The sequence below is a fragment of the Musa acuminata genome, chromosome BXJ2-3 (assembly GCF_036884655.1).
Source record: "Musa acuminata AAA Group cultivar baxijiao chromosome BXJ2-3, Cavendish_Baxijiao_AAA, whole genome shotgun sequence".
NCBI lineage: Eukaryota > Viridiplantae > Streptophyta > Magnoliopsida > Zingiberales > Musaceae > Musa > Musa acuminata.
Genome location: NC_088340.1, coordinates 29,897,198 through 29,916,547, shown reverse-complemented (window position 1 = coordinate 29,916,547; position 19,350 = coordinate 29,897,198).

Sequence of the window (19,350 nt, the reverse complement as noted above, 5' to 3'; positions counted from 1 at the left end):
TAGCCAATAAAACTAAATTCAAACTAATCTATCCAATTGCCAAAAGAGGAGATTGGCTTAAGGAGGAGCTTGATAAACCATTCCTATGCCACTCCCCTAAGAGTTGTAAGGAAATTTCAACATATAAGAGAGTCTATAGTCTCATAGAGGTCAGATTTTCTATGCTACTCCCTTAAACATCATAATATGTTTTAAGGGGTCAGATTTTCTATCATAAATGTCCAATAGAAAGTTTGAAGCCTTGAGGGATCGATTATTTACTTATATTTTTTTTATAAAAGAGATTGTAAGTATGAGTATATCTCTAGCTACTTTCCTTGCTTTATTTCTCTAGGAATATCCTTCAACTATTGATCCATTTTATCAAGATTGCCTTAAATCTTAGTTGGGAGGTCGATCGATTAAGCGATCAACTCATTCAGGAATTTTGGTTTCAATGGAGGAATTAAGTTTTGAGCTAATGGCGAGGAGTGCATCTTTGATGATACTTGGGCCTAAGCCAGGCAAAACTTGACTACTACGTTGGGAATAAGAATTAGTAGTGGAAAAAAAGTCATGATTAGTAGAGCGAATGCAAATGGGGTTTGATGGGCAAGCTGTGGAAGGTAGAGAGACTCTTTTAATTAAATCTGCATTTGTTGGATTAGGGTATGAAAGATTTTCATAGAAATAATCAGGGTTGCAGGAGCTATGGGAGGTGGTTGGATAAAGAATGAGTCTTGGAAAAGCCATCGGAAAAGGTTGGGGTCTGGCATGGGGAGAGAATTCAGATTGACTAACATTCTAGATTGCCCTTGGTTTGGGATCATTAAAACTAGAAGATTCGACAAGAGAGCATTCGGAGCTGTTAGAATTAGTTCATTCAAATTTGAGGGATTAAAATCCTTTGGATTCATCTGAGATGGGCTCATGAGTTTTTCTTAAGACATATAGGTCGGCCCTCCTTTTAGTGTAATTTGTTAGAGTCAATTTTGATTTTTCAAGCTAGAGGTTAACTTAGATTCAACCTGATTCTTCTTTTAACCTATCTCAAAGTGAAAACTCTCTGAGTCAGACATTTGAACCCCATAAAAATTATGTCATGAGTATTTTTGACAATACCTCTCCGATGCTTAAGTCGATAATCGAGCTGGATAAGTTGGATAAGTCAGATATAGATTGTTATGTGTCCCCTAGGCATACTTATGTGATTCTTTTTATAGTGGATACTTGAGGAGCTATTATGTTGCTTGTATGATAACAAAAGCAAAAACTGACCATAACCGCCCTTCATCAATGTCAAGCCATTATATCAATTTGTTATGCTAGTCAAAATCGTCATCAAATAGTGCTAGATCGTTACGCCCATTCATCATTCAATTTGCACGATAATGAGTGTATGAAGATCGTCCTTATTCATTTTTCAACTAATACTTATAGGATACAGTTATGTAAAATTGAGATAGTGACAAAAGATCACTTAAATGACTTTCACGTATCAATCAAATTGCTCGACCATATGTAGATGAGGTGTTAAAGATAAAATGATAGTATTGGCATATAGTGTTGATGGATTTGTCATGTCATTTACACCATAATAATATAAAAATATTACATCATAGTGTTTCTAGTATTACTGAAAATACTATAATATAGTATTTTTTATCACATTATAGTATTTTTATATTATCAGAAACATTAAATATAATATAAAAATATTATAACTAGATTGATTTACCTTATGAATCGGTTTATAGGAAAAGGGAGGACAAAGGGATAGGTAGCTCACTCTTAAATCAAGAGTATTATAGATATTAAATAAAAAAGGATGCTATTAGAAAATTAAAAAAATGGAGACTCGAGAAGAGAGAAACTTTTCCAAAAATTCAACTATATATATACTATTTTCATATAAAATACTCATATTTTAGGTATTTCCCAAAAGGTATCGCTTTTTTCAAAATAATAACTTTAAATTAAAAAATCCAAAATATCCGTTAAAAGTTTTTTGCCAAATTTTCTCACCTATTTTTTTATTAATTTTTAATTGTTATGGTATTTTCATTTAGTTTGTTTATAGTGTTTTTTAATTGCATTAATAGTATTTTATTAATATGATAAAAATACCATAAACAACATTGAAAAACATTATAGGTGATATCATATGATGCCTCATTGATTATCATTACTCATAAATCATTATAATATTATATTTTTAGACTTATAATTAGTTTGATTGAGGTCAAGAGTCTATTTAGATAATTTATTATATTTTTAATAAACTTTATTATGCTTTTATTGTGGTGATCAAAACACTATAATAAGCTAAAAAAATTGAGAGATAGCTTAGATATTTTTTTAATCAGGAGTCTTATTTAAAAATAAAAAAATAAAATGTGAGTACTGATTGGAAAAATATCAAAATATGAATATTTTCTTTATATATATATATATATATATTCTCTCTCCTTTGTGCAACAAGTTGAAGGATTCTGATCACATATGTGGCTGAATTATATTCTTCAGGGACAAAGTAATCTTGAAAGGTCAGATTATGTTAAGTACGAAGTAGTCTTGGCTTGTCCGCTCAATGTCTTGTTCTCCCCATCAATTACCATCTTCTCACTGATTCCCATGGCCTACACTGTTCATCATGTTATGCGCCCAAGGGACTGCAACAGTGTCACCACCTCTCAATGCGGGACCAGCCATTATACTTCACATCTCTGCCACGGATTCCATCAGGCTTCTGCTCAGACGCCAAAGGGAAGCATGTTCGTGTTGCATGCACACGTCTTAAAGCTCACAAAGCTCAATTATATGATCCATTTTCTTCACTTCATTGCCAAGAGCTGACTTTAGATCGTTCATGTACCCAATGGGTGGATGATAGAGAGCATGCCCGCGTTGGCTGTTGGCCCGACGACCGAGCTAGCTCCATTGATCACGGGGTCTTCTCTCCTCCCACTATAGCCACCTCCATTGTTGATGCGCGTGCGTAAAAAAGGTGGCTTGATGTGTGTGTCTCCCTGTAAAGGAGGGGCCTTTGGTGAACCCACAATACGAGTGGAAGTTCCTCCCCTCCTCGTGTTCCTTAATTCTCTCAGAACAGTCACAGTGACCGGAATATAGAGTGAAGCATCCCATGATTAATCTTGCAGCATAGATTTGTGCTCATGATGGAACAATTAATGTACTTCTCTTTCTAGAGCTATAATTGATGTGACTTGATCAACTGATGAATTGAGTACTCCTCTTGCTTTAAGCTTGTGCAAGCAATTATTGCCCAACTCAGAGGTGGGAAACTATTGTTTAGATACGAATCGAATCCTTATAGGTGGACACGTTTCCCACTAAGGATCATGTCCTTGCTCTCTTAGGGAAAGTGGGAAGTGAGTGTGGAGGGAGAGGTTGAAACTGGCTTCGTTCTACATCTCACTCGTTTCCTGGGGGAGGTTTTACTCAGCTTTTGGTTTATCCAATCATATTAGCAGCTCCATTATTGTGGCTATCACTATAACTTACCCTTGCATGCATATCATGCTATATATATCTCTAAGGAGCCAGAAGCCCAATGTGCTTTCTTTCTTTTTCCATTCACCTTTTGTGATATAGTGGATATCAACAAATCTCATGACCAGTTCAAAAAGCATGTCAAAAAGGAAGAGAAGCACTAATCTACAGTGAAGATAAAACTCGAAAGGTCATATTCATGTTCTTCTGCCACTTGATCAGCAGCTTTGATCTGAGGTAGGCATTATTTTGTTGCATCAAGTGGAGCAGTAATAATTAACCAAGAAGCACTTATCTGAGGCAGCCATCACCTACAATTGTCCCAATGAAGCATGTGTTGCTGCAGCAGTTTGCCAGAGGATGAGAACGAGCAATCCGGCTTTCCGGCAATCCACTTCAAGGGACATATCATAATCACCAAAAACAACCGGTAGGTGCAGTCACAAAAATCTGAATGCATATATTCGAGAGAAAGGTCAAAGAGGACAACTTTACTGAAGAAACTGTCCGTTCCTTTTGGCATGAAGAACAATGTTGCGTCACCCATGGCCAAGATCTCGACACTGATCGAGTCTCTGCATGTTGCCTTTTCACTGCACCCGTTATCTTCTCTATCATCTTATTATTGGTTTTTCCCTAAAACTCGGAGAAGGGAAAGAGAATAATAGACGGACTTTAAACTATGTTTTGGATTGATGCAATTTAATTTTTAAAACAATGAAAAGATCTATTGAATCTCGTATTTTGATGATCAAACCACTTGATATATGTTTATGATTTAATCTGCGTTTTGAGTAACGCAGGATGCTTCGATCAGGATGAGACAATTAAAGTAGGAAAATCATGTTGTGCCGGAGGAACATGTCAGAAGATTGGACGTCGGGCCGGTGGATCGGTCGACGTATCGACAGAAGGCTTCGGGCCGTGGACTCGGGCATCAGGCCAAGAAAAGCGGGTATTATGCTAAGGATATCGGAGTTGCGGAGTCAACTGGCCGATTGGGCAATAGGCTGCAGGAGAGGACGATGTGCCGAAGAATCGGACGAAGCGTCGAGGGACCAATGACATGCCGGACAACTTGGTTAATTGCTTAGGATTAATTGTCTCGATCGAAGTTTTATTTTAAGTGTGTAGGATTAACTACGATGGAAGAAAAACATGCAGCAGGAGTTGCGCCAGAGTCAAGACGATGATCACGTTGGGAGTTCGAGAGTTCGACGGAAGTTCGGATAGTCGTCGGAGGTTCTGCGGGAACAAATCCGAGAAGTCCATGAGCTTGCCATAGAAACTCGTCGGAACTCGCCAAGTGGATCATCGCAAGTACAGGAGTTTGCCGGAAATCCGCAGGAGCATCACCGAGGGTTCATCGGATGATCGACAGAAGTTCGCCGAAAGCTTGCCGGAAGAAGCGATTGACGCACCGGAGCAAGTTGCAGTAAATGTCTTAGGAAAAATCATAGTTAGCACAATGATTAAGTTGGAAATGGGAGGTGATCCCATTAACTTAATCTTGGGGCAATTGGGCCCCTAAAAAACCCAAATTGGGCCGAATGGATCAACCCATTCGGACCCTGATTTCTGGCGGGAGGTGCAACCGCCCAAGCTAGGAGGTGGCACCGCCTGGGCAAAGTCTGTGAGCGAGACTAGGTGGTGCTACCGCCCCAGCCAGGAGGTGGCACCGCTTGGGCTCAGTCTCCAAGCGAGACTGGGCGGTGCAACCTCCCCTGACAGGAGGTGGCACCGCTTGGGCTCGGTCTCCGAGCACTGGCTGAGTGGTGCAACCGCCTCAGTCAGGAGGTTGCACCGCCTGAGCTCGGTCTTCGAGCTCTGGCAGGAGGTGCAACCGCCCCTGACAGGAGGTGGCACCGCCCAAAGGCTCAGTCTTCAAGCTCTGCCAGGCGGTGCAACTGCTCCAGTCAGGAGGTGCAACCGCTTGATCCTAGAATTCCGGGAATTGACAGTTTTGAGCTCCAAATTTGAACTGGGTTGGGGCCTATAAATACCCCACCCATTCAGCACTGAAAGAGCATGAACTTATACCGAAATCTTGATCTTTTTCTGTGATTCTTAGAGCTCAAAATTGTTGTAAAGGCCAAAAGTTCTTCTCCCTCTTTTCTTCCAAGTTCTGAGTTTTAAAGAGAGGAAAGAAAATTCTGTAAGGGTTGTCTCCTAAGCCCGTCAAAAGGAGTGAAACTGTAAAAGGGTGGTTGGCCTTCGCCTATTGAAGGAAGGCCTCTATGTCACGACCTTAGCTGGAATTGCCTAAGGCGTGCGGCACCCTTGCGGCCAAAGACGCGAACTTAGCTTGCGTTGCCTAAGTCGCGAGTCACTCTTGCGGCAAAGACGCGAACTTAGCTTGCGTTGCCTAAGGCGCGCTTCGCCCTTACAATCTTGCTCCGCAAGGATCAGCCCACTTTGTAACCTCTCGCAGGTCCCGAAGGACCTGTAAAAGAGAAAGAGAGTTAGATCGAAAGAACGAGCAACGGACAAGTCCCGAAGTCTCGCGAAAAGGAAAGCTTTACAAGCAATTCGTCGAACACCTTGTGTGCACAAGAGAAAAGAGGGAGAGGGAGAAAAACAAGGCTTTCAAGGATGAACGAATAGCTGCAAGCCCACAAACAGCCGCTCACCTGGTCCCGGACGCAACACCAAGTTCCCGTAAAGGTCACGTGCGAACTTGCGAAAGAGTGTTCAACGCCCGGTATATAACCGAAGCCCCATCCAGCCATGTGCCACCCGGGGGGTTCCTGGGGTCTGAGCTGGCTGACATTTTGGTGAGAGGAGGCAGCACTCCGCTCACCTCCCGCGGCACGCGAAAACGGAGCTGTTTTGGGCTGTTTTGGGGCTGTTTTGCTCGGTTCGGTGAACGGTCGCTTTGCAACGCTGCAGCTTGTTCGAACTTACATATTTACAAGCAAAATGACCCAAAACCATAAGAAAACATGCTGTCAAGCAGCTGTACATGCGGGTGTGAGCGACGAACGGTTCGTTGAATGGAGTTGTTGCGGGTGCGCGACGACCGTTCGTGACATTCTCCCCCACTTAAACTGTCGACGCCCTCGTCGACGCTTGTTGGTAGTTGTTGATGACTTCTTCTTCATGTCGCAGGGCGTCTTCAGGCTCCCAACTAGCTTTAGTTCGGGAAAGCTTTCGCCACTTCACCAAGTACTCTGTCTGCTCCGCTCCGTTGGGTAGCTTTATCTTGCGATCCACCAGAATGGTTTCCACTCGCTTCTCATAGGAGGCTGTGATGGGAGGTAGCCGAGTTGGAATACTTCGAGAAGCATCTTGCGGATCCGAATGGTAGGCCTTCAGGTTGCTGGCGTGAAGAACGTTGTGAATTTTGAACCACGCCGGCAGCTGCAACTTGTAAGAAACATTGCCTACTCTGTTGATAATTGGGAAGGGCCCTTCATACTTACGCACCAATCCTTTGTGGACTCTTTTCCTGAAGAATTGGAGTGATGCTGGTTGGAGCTTTACCAACACCAAATCGCCAACTTTGAACTCTTGTGGTCGCCTTCCCAAGTCTGCCCACTTCTTCATCCGTTTTGCCGCCTTCTCCAAGTAAGCCCGCGCAATATCGGCATTTCGATGCCACTCCTTTGCGAAATGGTAGGCTGATGGACTACTCCCAGTATAACCAATTGCCATAGTGTGCGGAGTCGACGGTTGTTGTCCTGTGATAATTTCGAAGGGGCTCTTGTTGGATGCAGAGCTCCGCTGCAAGTTATAGGAGAATTGGGCGATGTCCAACAGCTTCACCCAATCTCGTTGATTGGCACTCACGTAGTGCCGGAGATACTGCTCTAAGAGCGAATTTATTCTTTCAGTCTGACCATCCGTCTGGGGGTGGAGGCTTGTAGAGAAGTATAACTTTGACCCCAACAATTTGAATAGCTCGGTCCAGAATCGTCACAGGAACCGAGCGTCTCGATCACTAACAATATTGTGTGGGACTCCCCAATACTTCACTACACCCTTCATCATCAGTCTGGCCGCCTCTTCAGCTGAACAGTGTAGGGGAGCAGCAATGAAAGTTGCATACTTTGAAAACCGATCGACCACCACAAGTATCGATCCAAGTCCCCCTACAGGCGGCAAGCTTGATATGAAGTCTAAGGAAATGCTCTCCCATGGCCTTTCTGGTACAGGCAACGGCTCCAAAAGTCCCACCGGCTTCCGTTGCTCCACCTTGTCTTGTTGGCAAGTAAGGCATGTTCGAACATACTCCTCCACATCAATCCCCATCTTTGGCCAGTAGAAGGCCCTCTCCACGAGAGCCAATGTTCTGTGAATGCCGGGATGTCCAGCCCAAAGGGAATCGTGACACTCTTTTAAGAGTTCACGTCTTAAATTGTCCACTCGGGGAACATAAACTCTATTCCCTTTTGTGTAAACAAGTCCCTCCTGGACCCAAAATCATCGTGCCTTGCCTTCTTTGATGAGCTGCATCAGGATAACTGCTTGGGGATCACTATACAGTCCATCTCTGATTCGAGAAAGGAAGTTGGAGTGTAACTGACTTGTTTGGCCTCTGCCCTCCAGTTGTGCAGCATTCACGCACTCCACCTTCCGACTCAGCGCATCGGCCACGACATTCGCCTTCCCGGGCTTGTATTCCATTGCCATATCAAATTCAGCCAGGAAGTCCTGCCACCGTGCTTGCTTTGGGGAGAGCTTCTTCTGAGTTTGGAAATAACTCAGGGCGATGTTGTCTGTCCTCAGCACAAATCGCGACCCGAGGAGGTAGTGTCGCCAAACTCGTAGGCAGTGGATCACCGCTGTCATCTCCTTCTCATGCACTGGATACCGCCTCTCGGTCTCGTTGAGTTTGCGGCTCTCGTAGGCCACCGGATGACCTTCTTGCATGAGTACTCCACCAATAGCAAAGTCCGAAGCATCGGTATGGACTTCAAAGGGCTCTCCATAGTTTGGCAATTTGAGCACTGGTTCTTCCAGAACAGCAGCCTTCAGATCTTGGAATGCTATCTCGCATCTGTCCGACCACTTCCAAGGCTGCTCCTTCTTCAGCAACTCCGTCAGTGGGGTTGCCCGCTTCGAATATCCCGCGATGAAGCGTCGATAGTAGTTGATGAAACCAAGGAAGGATCTCAACTCTGGCACCTTCTTTGGAGTTCGCCATTCCGCAACTGCTTGCACCTTCGACTTATCCATCCGAATGGAGCCATCACCGATTCAATGCCCCAAGAATAGGATCTCAGTCTGAGCAAAGTAGCATTTCTCCCTTTTTACGAACAACGTGTTCTCCCTGAGAACCTTGAAAATCGTCCGAAGGTGCTTGACGTGCTCCTCGAGCGTTTGGCTGTAGACGACGATATCGTCCAAGTAGACGACCACGAACTTATCCAAATACTCCTTGAATAGCTGGTTCATGAGAGTACAGAATGTGGCCGGAGCGTTGGTTAAGCCGAAAGGCATCACCAAGAACTCAAACGCTCTATATCTGGTCACACAAGTAGTCTTTGCTTCGTCGCCTTCAGCGATGCGCACCTGCCAATACCCCGACCGGAGGTCGAGTTTTGAGAAATACTTCGCCTTGCCCAATTGATCGAACAAGTCCGCAATGAGCGGGATGGGATACTTGTTCTTCACTGTTACTTTGTTGAGGGCTCGGTAGTCGACGCATAATCGGAGGCTCCCATCTTGTTTCTTCTGAAAGAGAACTGGAGCTCCGAAAGGTGCTTTTGAGCTGCGGATGAGACCACCGCTTAGCAATTCACCTAACTGCTTCCTGAGTTCTGCCAACTCTGGCGGGGGCATGCGGTAGGGTGGTCTCGCTGGAGGCTTCACTCCTGGCTCCAGCTCGATACTGTGATCCACGCCTCTGCGTGGTGGAAGAGTCTTCGGCAACTCGGGTGGCATAACGTCTTTGAACTCCTTCAGGACGTTCGCCACCACAGCAGGTTCTTGAATGGCTTCTTCGTTGAGTGGCTCTAGTTTCATAGCAGCCACGAATGTCAGTTCGCCCTTTCGCACCCCTTTCTTCAATTGTAATGCCGAAATATGTTGGGGCTCCTTGGTTCCTCTCCGAGAGACGGGAACCACGCAGGGGTCATCTCCTCCCATCATACATAGGGAGTTTAAGAACGGCATAGGCACCAACTTCGCCGCATGCATAAACTCCATTCTAAGAATCACTTGGAAGTCGTCCAGTGGCACGACCATCATGTTGGTGTTACCGCTCCAAGTCCCGATTTTGATAGGAACACCCTTCACCAACCCGGAGATTCGCCTGGCCTCCGAGTTCACCGCCTTCATTCGGCTTGGGCTCTTCTCCAATGTCAACCCAAGTCACTGTGCTTCGCGATCGGCTATGAAGTTGTGGGTAGCGCCCGTATCCACCATTGCACGGGTCGTTTGGCCATTTAGCTTAATGTCCACATACATTAGCTCGCTGCTTCCTGCTTTTTGTGCCTTCATCTTCATGTTCTCCCCCACTTGACCCCACATAGCGTTCAACAGACGCATTGCTCCCATTCGGGGTCCTTGCGACTCCTCATCGTCGCTGCTGGATTCTGAACTGCTCGAACTAAGAGCAACAGCTTTGCCCTTGTCCGATCGGGGATGGTGGATGGAAGCCGTCAATGCATTGAGTGCCTGTTTTTGCGGGCACTCCCTTACCATGTGCTGTCCTCCGCACAAGAAGCATCCTCTAGGTTTTGAGGCCTTGCCTTTCGGGTTCGGCCCTTTGTGGGAGTTCTTCTTCTTCTGTTCGCCCCCGAGCTTCTTCCCTCGAGAATGTTTCGGAGGGTGATTGCCTGAAGATTGTTTCCTTCTCGCTGGGTCTTCAGAGGAAACAAAGTCGGTGAGCCTTTCTGCAGCTGCAATTGCCCCGACTACATCGGTAACATTCCTTCGATTCAGCTCCTGTTGAGCCCATGGTTTCAAACCATCAAGGAAGCTGAACAACTTGTCCTTCTCGGACATGTCCTGTATGTCCAGCATTAGTGCAGAAAACTGCTTCACATAGTCTCGGATGGTGGTACTTTGGCGGAGTTGTCTCAACTTCCTTCTTGCGACGAACTCTGTGTTCTCCAGTAGGAACTGAGTTCTCAACTCCCGCTTCAAGTCTTCCCATGTGTCGACTCGACACCGACCTTGTTGGATTTCCTCCCAACGAGTTCGCCACCAAAGTTTCGCATCTCCGTTCAGATACATTGTTGCTATAGAAACTTTGGTATCTTCAGAATCGGGCCTCGTAGCTCGGAAGTATTGCTCCATGTCGAACAGAAAGTTCTCGAGCTCCTTGGCATCTCTAGCCCCTCCGTATCCATGGGGCTCCGGTGCCCTCAAGTTTTGTGGCGGTGCAACGCGGGTGTTGCCTCCTCCCGCATTTAGCGTTCTTGTGAGCATAGCCACCTTTGCCGTGAGTTCCGCCACAACATCCTGTAAGTGCCGCACGGAGTCCTTGGTGTCATCAGACAGTCAGTCGACTAGGGCCTCGACCTTGTCGATCCTGGACTCCGCTTCCTCTTGCGAGCTCTCTACCCCAACAAGTCTTTGTTGGCCATGGTAGAGTTCCTCCATGCTTGCTTCCAGGACATCCAGGCGGGTTTCTGCCGTCGTGAGTCTCTCCTTATGACTCTTTTTCCCAGTTAGCGCACCAAATTGCGCTTCCTCCGCTCGCGGAGAGTTGCCAACTTCTCGCTCATCCTGTTCGCTGCCGCGATCCTCGTGAGCGGCTCCAACAACATGAGAGCGAGTGTGCACATGCAGCCCACCTACGGCTGCTTGGGGCAAGGTTCCGGCTTGCCCCATCTTGCTTGATTCGCCACGATGCTTTGCCATGGCGAAGTTGCAAAGTTCATTCGCTGTTCGATCGAAGAGCTTGCCCGCTCTGATACCACAATGTCACGACCTTAGCTGGAATTGCCTAAGGCGTGCGGCACCCTTGCGGCCAAAGACGCGAACTTAGCTTGCGTTGCCTAAGTCGCGAGTTACTCTTGCGGCAAAGACGCGAACTTAGCTTGCGTTGCCTAAGGCACGCTTCGCCCTTGCGATCTTGCTCCGCAAGGATCAGCCCACTTTGTAACCTCTCGCAGGTCCCGAAGGACCTGTAAAAGAGAAAGAGAGTTAGATCGAAAGAACGAGCAACGGACAAGTCCCGAAGTCTCACGAAAAGGAAAGCTTTACAAGCAATTCATCGAACACCTTGTGTGCACAAGAGAAAAGAGGGAGAGGGAGAAAAACAAGGCTTTCAAGGATGAACGAATAGCTGCAAGCCCACAAACAGCCGCTCACCTGGTCCCGGACGCAACACCAAGTTCCCGTAAAGGTCATGTGCGAACTTGCGAAAGAGTGTTCAACGCCCGGTATATAACCGAAGCCCCATCCAGCCATGTGCCACCCGGGGGGTTCCTGGGGTCTGAGCTGGCTGACATTTTGGTGAGCGGAGGCAGCACTCCGCTCACCTCCCGCGGCACGCGAAAACGGAGCTGTTTTGGGCTGTTTTGGGGCTGTTTTGCTCGGTTCGGTGAACGGTCGCTTTGCAACGCTGCAGCTTGTTCGAACTTACATATTTACAAGCAAAATGACCCAAAACCATAAGAAAACATGCTGTCAAGCAGCTGTACATGCGGGTGTGAGCGACGAACGGTTCGTTGAACGGAGTTGTTGCGGGTGCGCGACGACCGTTCGTGACATTTAGTTGACGTTAGTGACCTCGTTGGTGGAGGAAGCCAAAAGTGGAGTAGGTCAAGATTGACCGAACCTCTCTAAATCTGGGTTTGCATTTACTTTGAGCATCTTATCTTTACTGCAAACCTCCTCAATAGCTTACTGCCTTCTGTGCTTTTACGAACGTGTTTCAAAGTTCAGTACTTTCTGAATCGACGTTTAGACGCAAATCACTTTTATCGTATGAACATCGTATTTCAGTTTGCGCTTATATTCTGATTTTCATCATAACTGCAAACTGCCTTCATAGATTTACTTTAACGTCATCTCGCTTGATCTTAAGTTAAAGTAATCTTAGAATCGGCTTTCTTACCAAAATCACTTTTAACGAACGAACGCAGTTTTTATCGTTGAAGGTTTTCCGGTGCACTAATTCACCCCCCCCCCCCCTCTTAGTGCTCTTGATCCTAACAATTGGTATTAGAGCCCAGTATTTCTCATTTTGGATTTACACCCGAGAGAAATGGCTCTTCACGGCTTTCAAGAGGGCTTATCGGTTTTTCGTCCACCGTTGTTTAACGGATTGGACTACACTTATTGGAAAACTCGAATGAGAGTTTTCTTGATTTCTATGAATTTGGATTTATGGAATATCATTGAAAACGATTTTCAACTTCCCTCTAAACCGATGAACGAATGGTCAGATTTGGAGAAGAAGTATTTTTCTTTAAACGCAAAGGCTATGAATGCCTTATTTTGCGCTTTGGACAAAAATGAGTTCAATCGGATTTCTACGTGCGAAACAACTTTTGACATTTGGCGAATACTTGAAATCACGCACGAGGGAACTAGTAGAGTTAAAAACTCGAAAGTTAACATTTTATTGCATGATTTTGAGATTTTTCAAATGCAACCAAGCGAGACTATAGGCGACATATACACCCGTTTCACGGATGTTGTCAATAGTTTAAGAGCTCTTGGAAAATGTTTTTCGAATTTTGAACTCGTAAACAAGATTTTGCGTTCTCTTTCTAAGAAGTGGGATTCAAAAGTAACTGCAATACAAGAAGCTAAAAACCTAAACAACTTACCACTTGAAGAACTAATTGGTTCGTTGATGACATATGAAATAGTGTACAATGCACATGATGAACATGATGAACAAAGTCACCTTCCAAAGAACAGGAAGGATTTGGAACTCCGGACAAATGAATACCACTTGAGCGATGACTCAAGTGATGAGGACAATGATGAACTTGAATTTCGAACACTAAATCTTAATAAGTTTATTAAACAAAAATCTAAAATAGACAATGAACTTGAACAAAGGAAGAGACCAAAGAAGAGGAAGGCAACCAAGGATGAATCAAGAACTTCCAAAGGTGAAACCACGAATTGGGCTTTGACGGGCTTCGACTACAAGGTAAGTAACTCAACTCTCTTGAATTATTTTGAAATTACTTGATGCTCTCATGATGTATTTTCTTTTCTTGTTTAGGATTAATATTTTTTAAAAAAATTATGATCATGCTAGTAATTTCGAAAATGATAATATTACATATTTTATGATAAACAAACAAAATGATTTTGATTAAAAATATGAAATCATGGTTAAGAAGTAATAATGTGTATCATGGTGATGTCCATTGTTATTTCTCAATTTTGAGTATATTAAATCATGTTTAATTTAAAGTTATGATTAATGAGCATATATTTTTGAAATTATGTATGATGATTCTTGATAATTATGGATTATCGATTTTTATGATAATAACAGTGGCTTTAAAAACTAATGCATGTTTGACATAAATGAAATAGGCATGGTTATATGAAATAGTGTAAGTGTCATGCTTGACGATTGTATACTCAATGATGCATAATGATGTAATAAAAACACTAAATGTTTGGATACCACGATTTATGATTTTATGCATGAGATTTTAAAGTTATACATGATGATTTTTGTGACTTATTGGTCTTGATGGTTTTATGATGAAATTCATTTTACGATCCTAAACGTTGATGCATGTTTTCATTTGACATAAATGAAAAGACATGCTTACATGAAATCGATCACTTAAGATGAAACACTTAAAAAAGGAGGAAAAATATATTATCAATGAAATCATGAATCTATTTATGTTATAAATTTTGTAAGCCATAAAAATGATTTTGATGAGTTTTATCAAAATCATGATCATGATTTGTCAAATTGAATGAATTGAAAATGAATGATGAATTTTCTCTTCAAATGATTGTGACCTGTATTCATGATATGATTTTTATGCAATTCTTTGTATTCATGAAAGGTTTATCTCATCACCCAATTATTTTCTTCTTGATATTCCTTATGTGATGATATGAATACATGAAATATTCATTAATTTATTTTGATGTATACAAATGAAAAGTTATGATCATACATAGTAGGATATAATTTAACAAAATTGATACCATCATGATATGAAACATTTATAATTTGCAATGATGCACGCAATACTTGAGCTTTTTAATTATGATGTAATGTATTGCATATGATGTGAATCATGATTTAAAATGCTATGAGTTATTGCTAAAATGAAGTATTATAAATGTTGATTTAATGTGATGAATGCTCTAAATGATGAATGTTTGGCATCATGATCAAAATGAAGTGATAAATACTTAAAAAATATTGATTTAATGTTCGGTATCATGAACACTTTATTATCATACATGAAAATAGTGATAAATACTTTGAAAATAAATGTTTGTATCATGTTAGATGGTTTGACATATTGTGCATGATAAGCTATAAAGATGATTGAAACAATGATTGAAATAATAGGAATGATGATTTGGAATCATAGAATAATGAGTTTATATGTTTTAAAAATATATATGATGATAATGATGCATGCAATGATGAAATATTCATGATAAAATAATTGTTTTGACATTCAAGACTTGAATTTTCATCAATGCTATTTACCTTTGTCATAATTTAGAAATTAACGTAAAGGGTCTCCCCTTCTTTTTGACAATGACAAAGGGGGAGCAAAACATGCTTGAAAGCTAATTTGCTAGCTCATATAATTCAAAAAAAGGAGAAAGAAAATAATTATACTTCTCAAAAGAAAAGAAATTGCTATCTTGAACATCACCAAGAAGTACTATCTTACAAATCTCAAGATGCACAAATGCAAACATGCAAAATTTGTAATTTTGCACATCATTAAAATTTATGATGCTTTAGTGATTATGCATGTTCTAAAATGTTATAAGATTCACTAGCTTGCATGATATAGAACTTGCTATATTGAACATCACCAAGGAATGATATCTTGCAGAAGCAAAAAGTTAATTTGCATATGTAGCAAAACTTATATTTCAAGAAGCAAGAGTTACTTTCTTGAACATCTCAAAATTACTAACTTGCGTGTCTTAAAATTGTAAACTTGCCATCGTACTACCATGATGATGAGCATGCCTTATCTTCATGATTGTATTTGAAAAACTATGGCAAAAATACGTCCTAATGATTGAACGTGTTGAAATTATTTTTTGAACTTTCTTGATTGAATGATCAAATCACTTGATTGCCATAATGATTTTACACAATTACCTGTTGGAAATTATGTGCTTGAATACAAAACTTCCATGATAACAAGCATGCTTTACCTTCATGATTGTAATTGAATATCTATAGCAAAACCTTGTTCGAATGCAAGAAAGAGTCAAATTTCATTTTCGGATTTTCTTGATCCTAACAATCAGATTTTCTCGATACATTACTCTCTTCCGAACTTAACAAGCATATGTCATATCAAGTTTAGTTCATATCATTGATTTTTGACATATGTAATCAACTAGCAAATACATCTCTCATACACATATCATGTGAAAAATAATTTTTTTGAGAAATGGATTTGATGAATATGGATGAAAGTGTTTTTACTTGCAAGGATTTGTTTCACATACATATCTTGATCCTTGTAAAAATGAAGTATGATTTAATCTCTCATCGATTTTAACTTCACTCGAAGTAAACTCACAAATAGCATGTATCACAAATAGTCTCCCTCCTTCATGCAAAAAGATAATAACAGATAAAAAGGAAGAAGTTTTCAAAGCTATCTCCATGTCATGTTTTCCTTGAGATGTTTGTATAATTGATATCCTATCACTCACTATTGGAAAATGATATGAACCTAGTTATGACATGAATAATTACAAGCACTTATGCTTAAAATTTGCTTATATCGTTCTCCTTTTTGTTGATGACAAAGGGGGAGAAATATATGAATTGATGCTATGAACACTGATGCTATGATTATGCCATGCTTGCATCATCAAGAGATATATGAATTGATATGATTGCCATATTTGCAATGCTTGCATCATCAAGAGATATATGAATTGATGCTATGATTGCCAAATTTGCATTATGCCATGTTTGCATCATGCGTTAAGATATCAAGAACTTGTATCGTAATTTTACGCGTTGATATCTTACCATGTGATGAAATGCTACAATTGATAAACACTTGAAATGCTTGCCTTATGATATCAAAGCTTACATCGCAATTTTACATGTTGATATTTGATAATAGCAAACTTGCATGATGATAAAACTTGATATTATGTTTTTCATGCAATCACAAACACTTGATTGTGGTACTTCTCATTTTTGTTGATGACAAAGGGGGAGAAGTATGTTGATGACATGATATGTTATGCATAAGTTTATGCATAAATTCATGATGACGTGTTGCAAGTATTCATGATGAATCTTGCAATGATTTGAATTCAGTTTGAATTCAAGATTCTATCAATATGGCATATTGATAGGGGGAGTTTGTTTAAACTCCGGGAGTTAAGGTTAACTCCGTCATCAAGTAGTTGTCATCATCAAAAAGGGGGAGATTGTTGAATCTCGTATTTTGATGATGAAACCACTTGATATATGTTTATGATTTAATCTATGTTTTGAGTGACGCAGGATGCTTCGATCAGGATGAGACAATTAAAGCAGGAAAATCATGTTGTGCCGGAGGAACATGTCAAAAGATTGAACGTCGGGCCGGTGGATCGGTCGACGTATCGACAGAAGGCTTCGGGCCATGGACTCGGGCATCGGGCCAAGAAGAGCGGGTATTATGCCAAGGATATCGGAATTGCGGAGTCAACTGGCCGATTGGGTAATAGGTTGCAGGAGAGGACGATGCGCCGAAGAATCGAACGAAGCGTCGAGGGACCAATGACATGCCAGACAACTTAGTTAATTGCTTAGGATTAATTATCTTGATCAAAGTTTTATTTTAAGTGTGCAGGATTAACTATGATGGAAGAAAGACATGTAGTAGGAGTTGCGCCGGAGTCAAGACAATGATCACGTTAGGAGTTCGAGAGTTCGACGGAAGTTCGGACAGTCGTCGGAGGTTCTGCGGGAACAAATCCGAGAAGTCCATGAGCTTGCTAAAGAAGCTCGTCGGAACTCGCCAAGTGGATCGTCGCAAGTCCAGGAGTTTGCCGAAAGTCCGCAGGTGCATCACCGAGGGTTCATCGGATGATCGACGGAAGTTCACCGGAAGCTCGCCGGAAGAAGCGATTGACGCACCGGAGCAAGATGCAGTAAATGTCTTAGGAAAAATCATAGTTAGCACAATGATTAAGTTGAAAATGGGAGGTGATCCCATTAACTTAATCTTGGGGCAATTGGGCCCCTAAAAAACCCAAATTGGGCCGAATGGATCAACCCATTCGGACCCTGATTTCTGGCGGGAGGTGCAACCGCCCAAGCCAGGAGGTGGCACCGCTTAGGCTAAGTCTCCGAGCGAGATTGGGCGGTGCAACCGCCTCAGCCAGGAGGTGGCACTGCCTGGGCTCAGTCTCCGAGCGAGACTGGGCGGTGCAACCTCCCTTGACAGGAGGTGGCACCGCCTGGGCTCGGTCTCCGAGCACTGGCTAAGCTGTGCAACCGCCTCAGTCAGGAGGTTGCATCGCCTGAGCTCGGTCTTCGAGCTCTGGCAGGAGGTGCAACCGCCCCTGACAGGAGGTGGCACCGCCTAGAGGCTCAGTCTTCGAGCTCTGCCAGGCGGTGCAACCGCTCCAGTCAGGAGGTGCAACCGCCTGATCCCGGAATTCCAGGAATTGACAGTTTTGAGCTCCAAATTTGAACTGGGTTGGGGCCTATAAATACCCCACCCATTCAGCACTGAAAGAGCATGAACTTACACCAAAATCTTGATCTTTTTCTGTGATTCTTAGAGCTCAAAATTATTGTAAAGGCCAAAAGTTCTTCTCCCTCTTTTCTTCCAAGTTCTGAGTTTTAAAGAGAGGAGAGAAAATTCTGTAAGGGTTGTCTCCTAAGCCCGTCAAAAGGAGTGAAACTGTAAAAGGGTGGTTGGCCTTCGCCTATTGAAGGAAGGCCTCTAGTTGACGTCGGTGACCTCGTCGGTGGAGGAAGCCAAAAGTGGAGTAGGTTAAGATTGACCGAACCACTCTAAATCTGGGTTTGCATTTACTTTGAGCATCTTATCTTTACTGCAAACCTCCTCAATAGCTTATTGCCTTCTGTGCTTTTACGAACGTGTTTCAAAGTTCAGTACTTTCCGAATCGGCGTTTAGACGCAAATCGCTTTTATCGTACGAACGTCGTATTTCAGTTTGCGCTTATATTCTGATTTCCATTATAACTGCAAACTGCCTTCATAGATTTATTTTAACGTCATCTCGCTTGATCTTAAGTTAAAGTAATCTTAGAATCGGCTTTCTTACCGAAATCACTTTTAACGAACGAACGCAGTTTTTATCGTAGAAGGTTTTCCGGTGCACTAATTCACCCCCCCCCCTCTTAGTGCTCTTGATCCTAACATTATATTCTAAATAAATCTTTTCATCCTAATTTATTTATTTAAATCTAAATCTTTATCTTTTACTTTATCTAATCTTAATTATTTAAATTAATCTTAATATACTCCCTTAATTCAAATAGTTGTAACTTAAAGTTATCTTCAAGGTAAAATTTTTCTTTTACTAAAGTTTTTGTGAATATATCGACAAACTCGTCTTCGGTATTGCATCCAATATTTTTACATCTTTAACCTTTTTTTTTGAAATCTTTAGGAATTATTTATCTTCACTTTTCTCAAAAGATTCATGAGAGCTATTTTTTGTTTAATGTTTGATATTTTTTAACTTGTTACCTTTCGAATGTTTATCATTAGAACTTTCTTC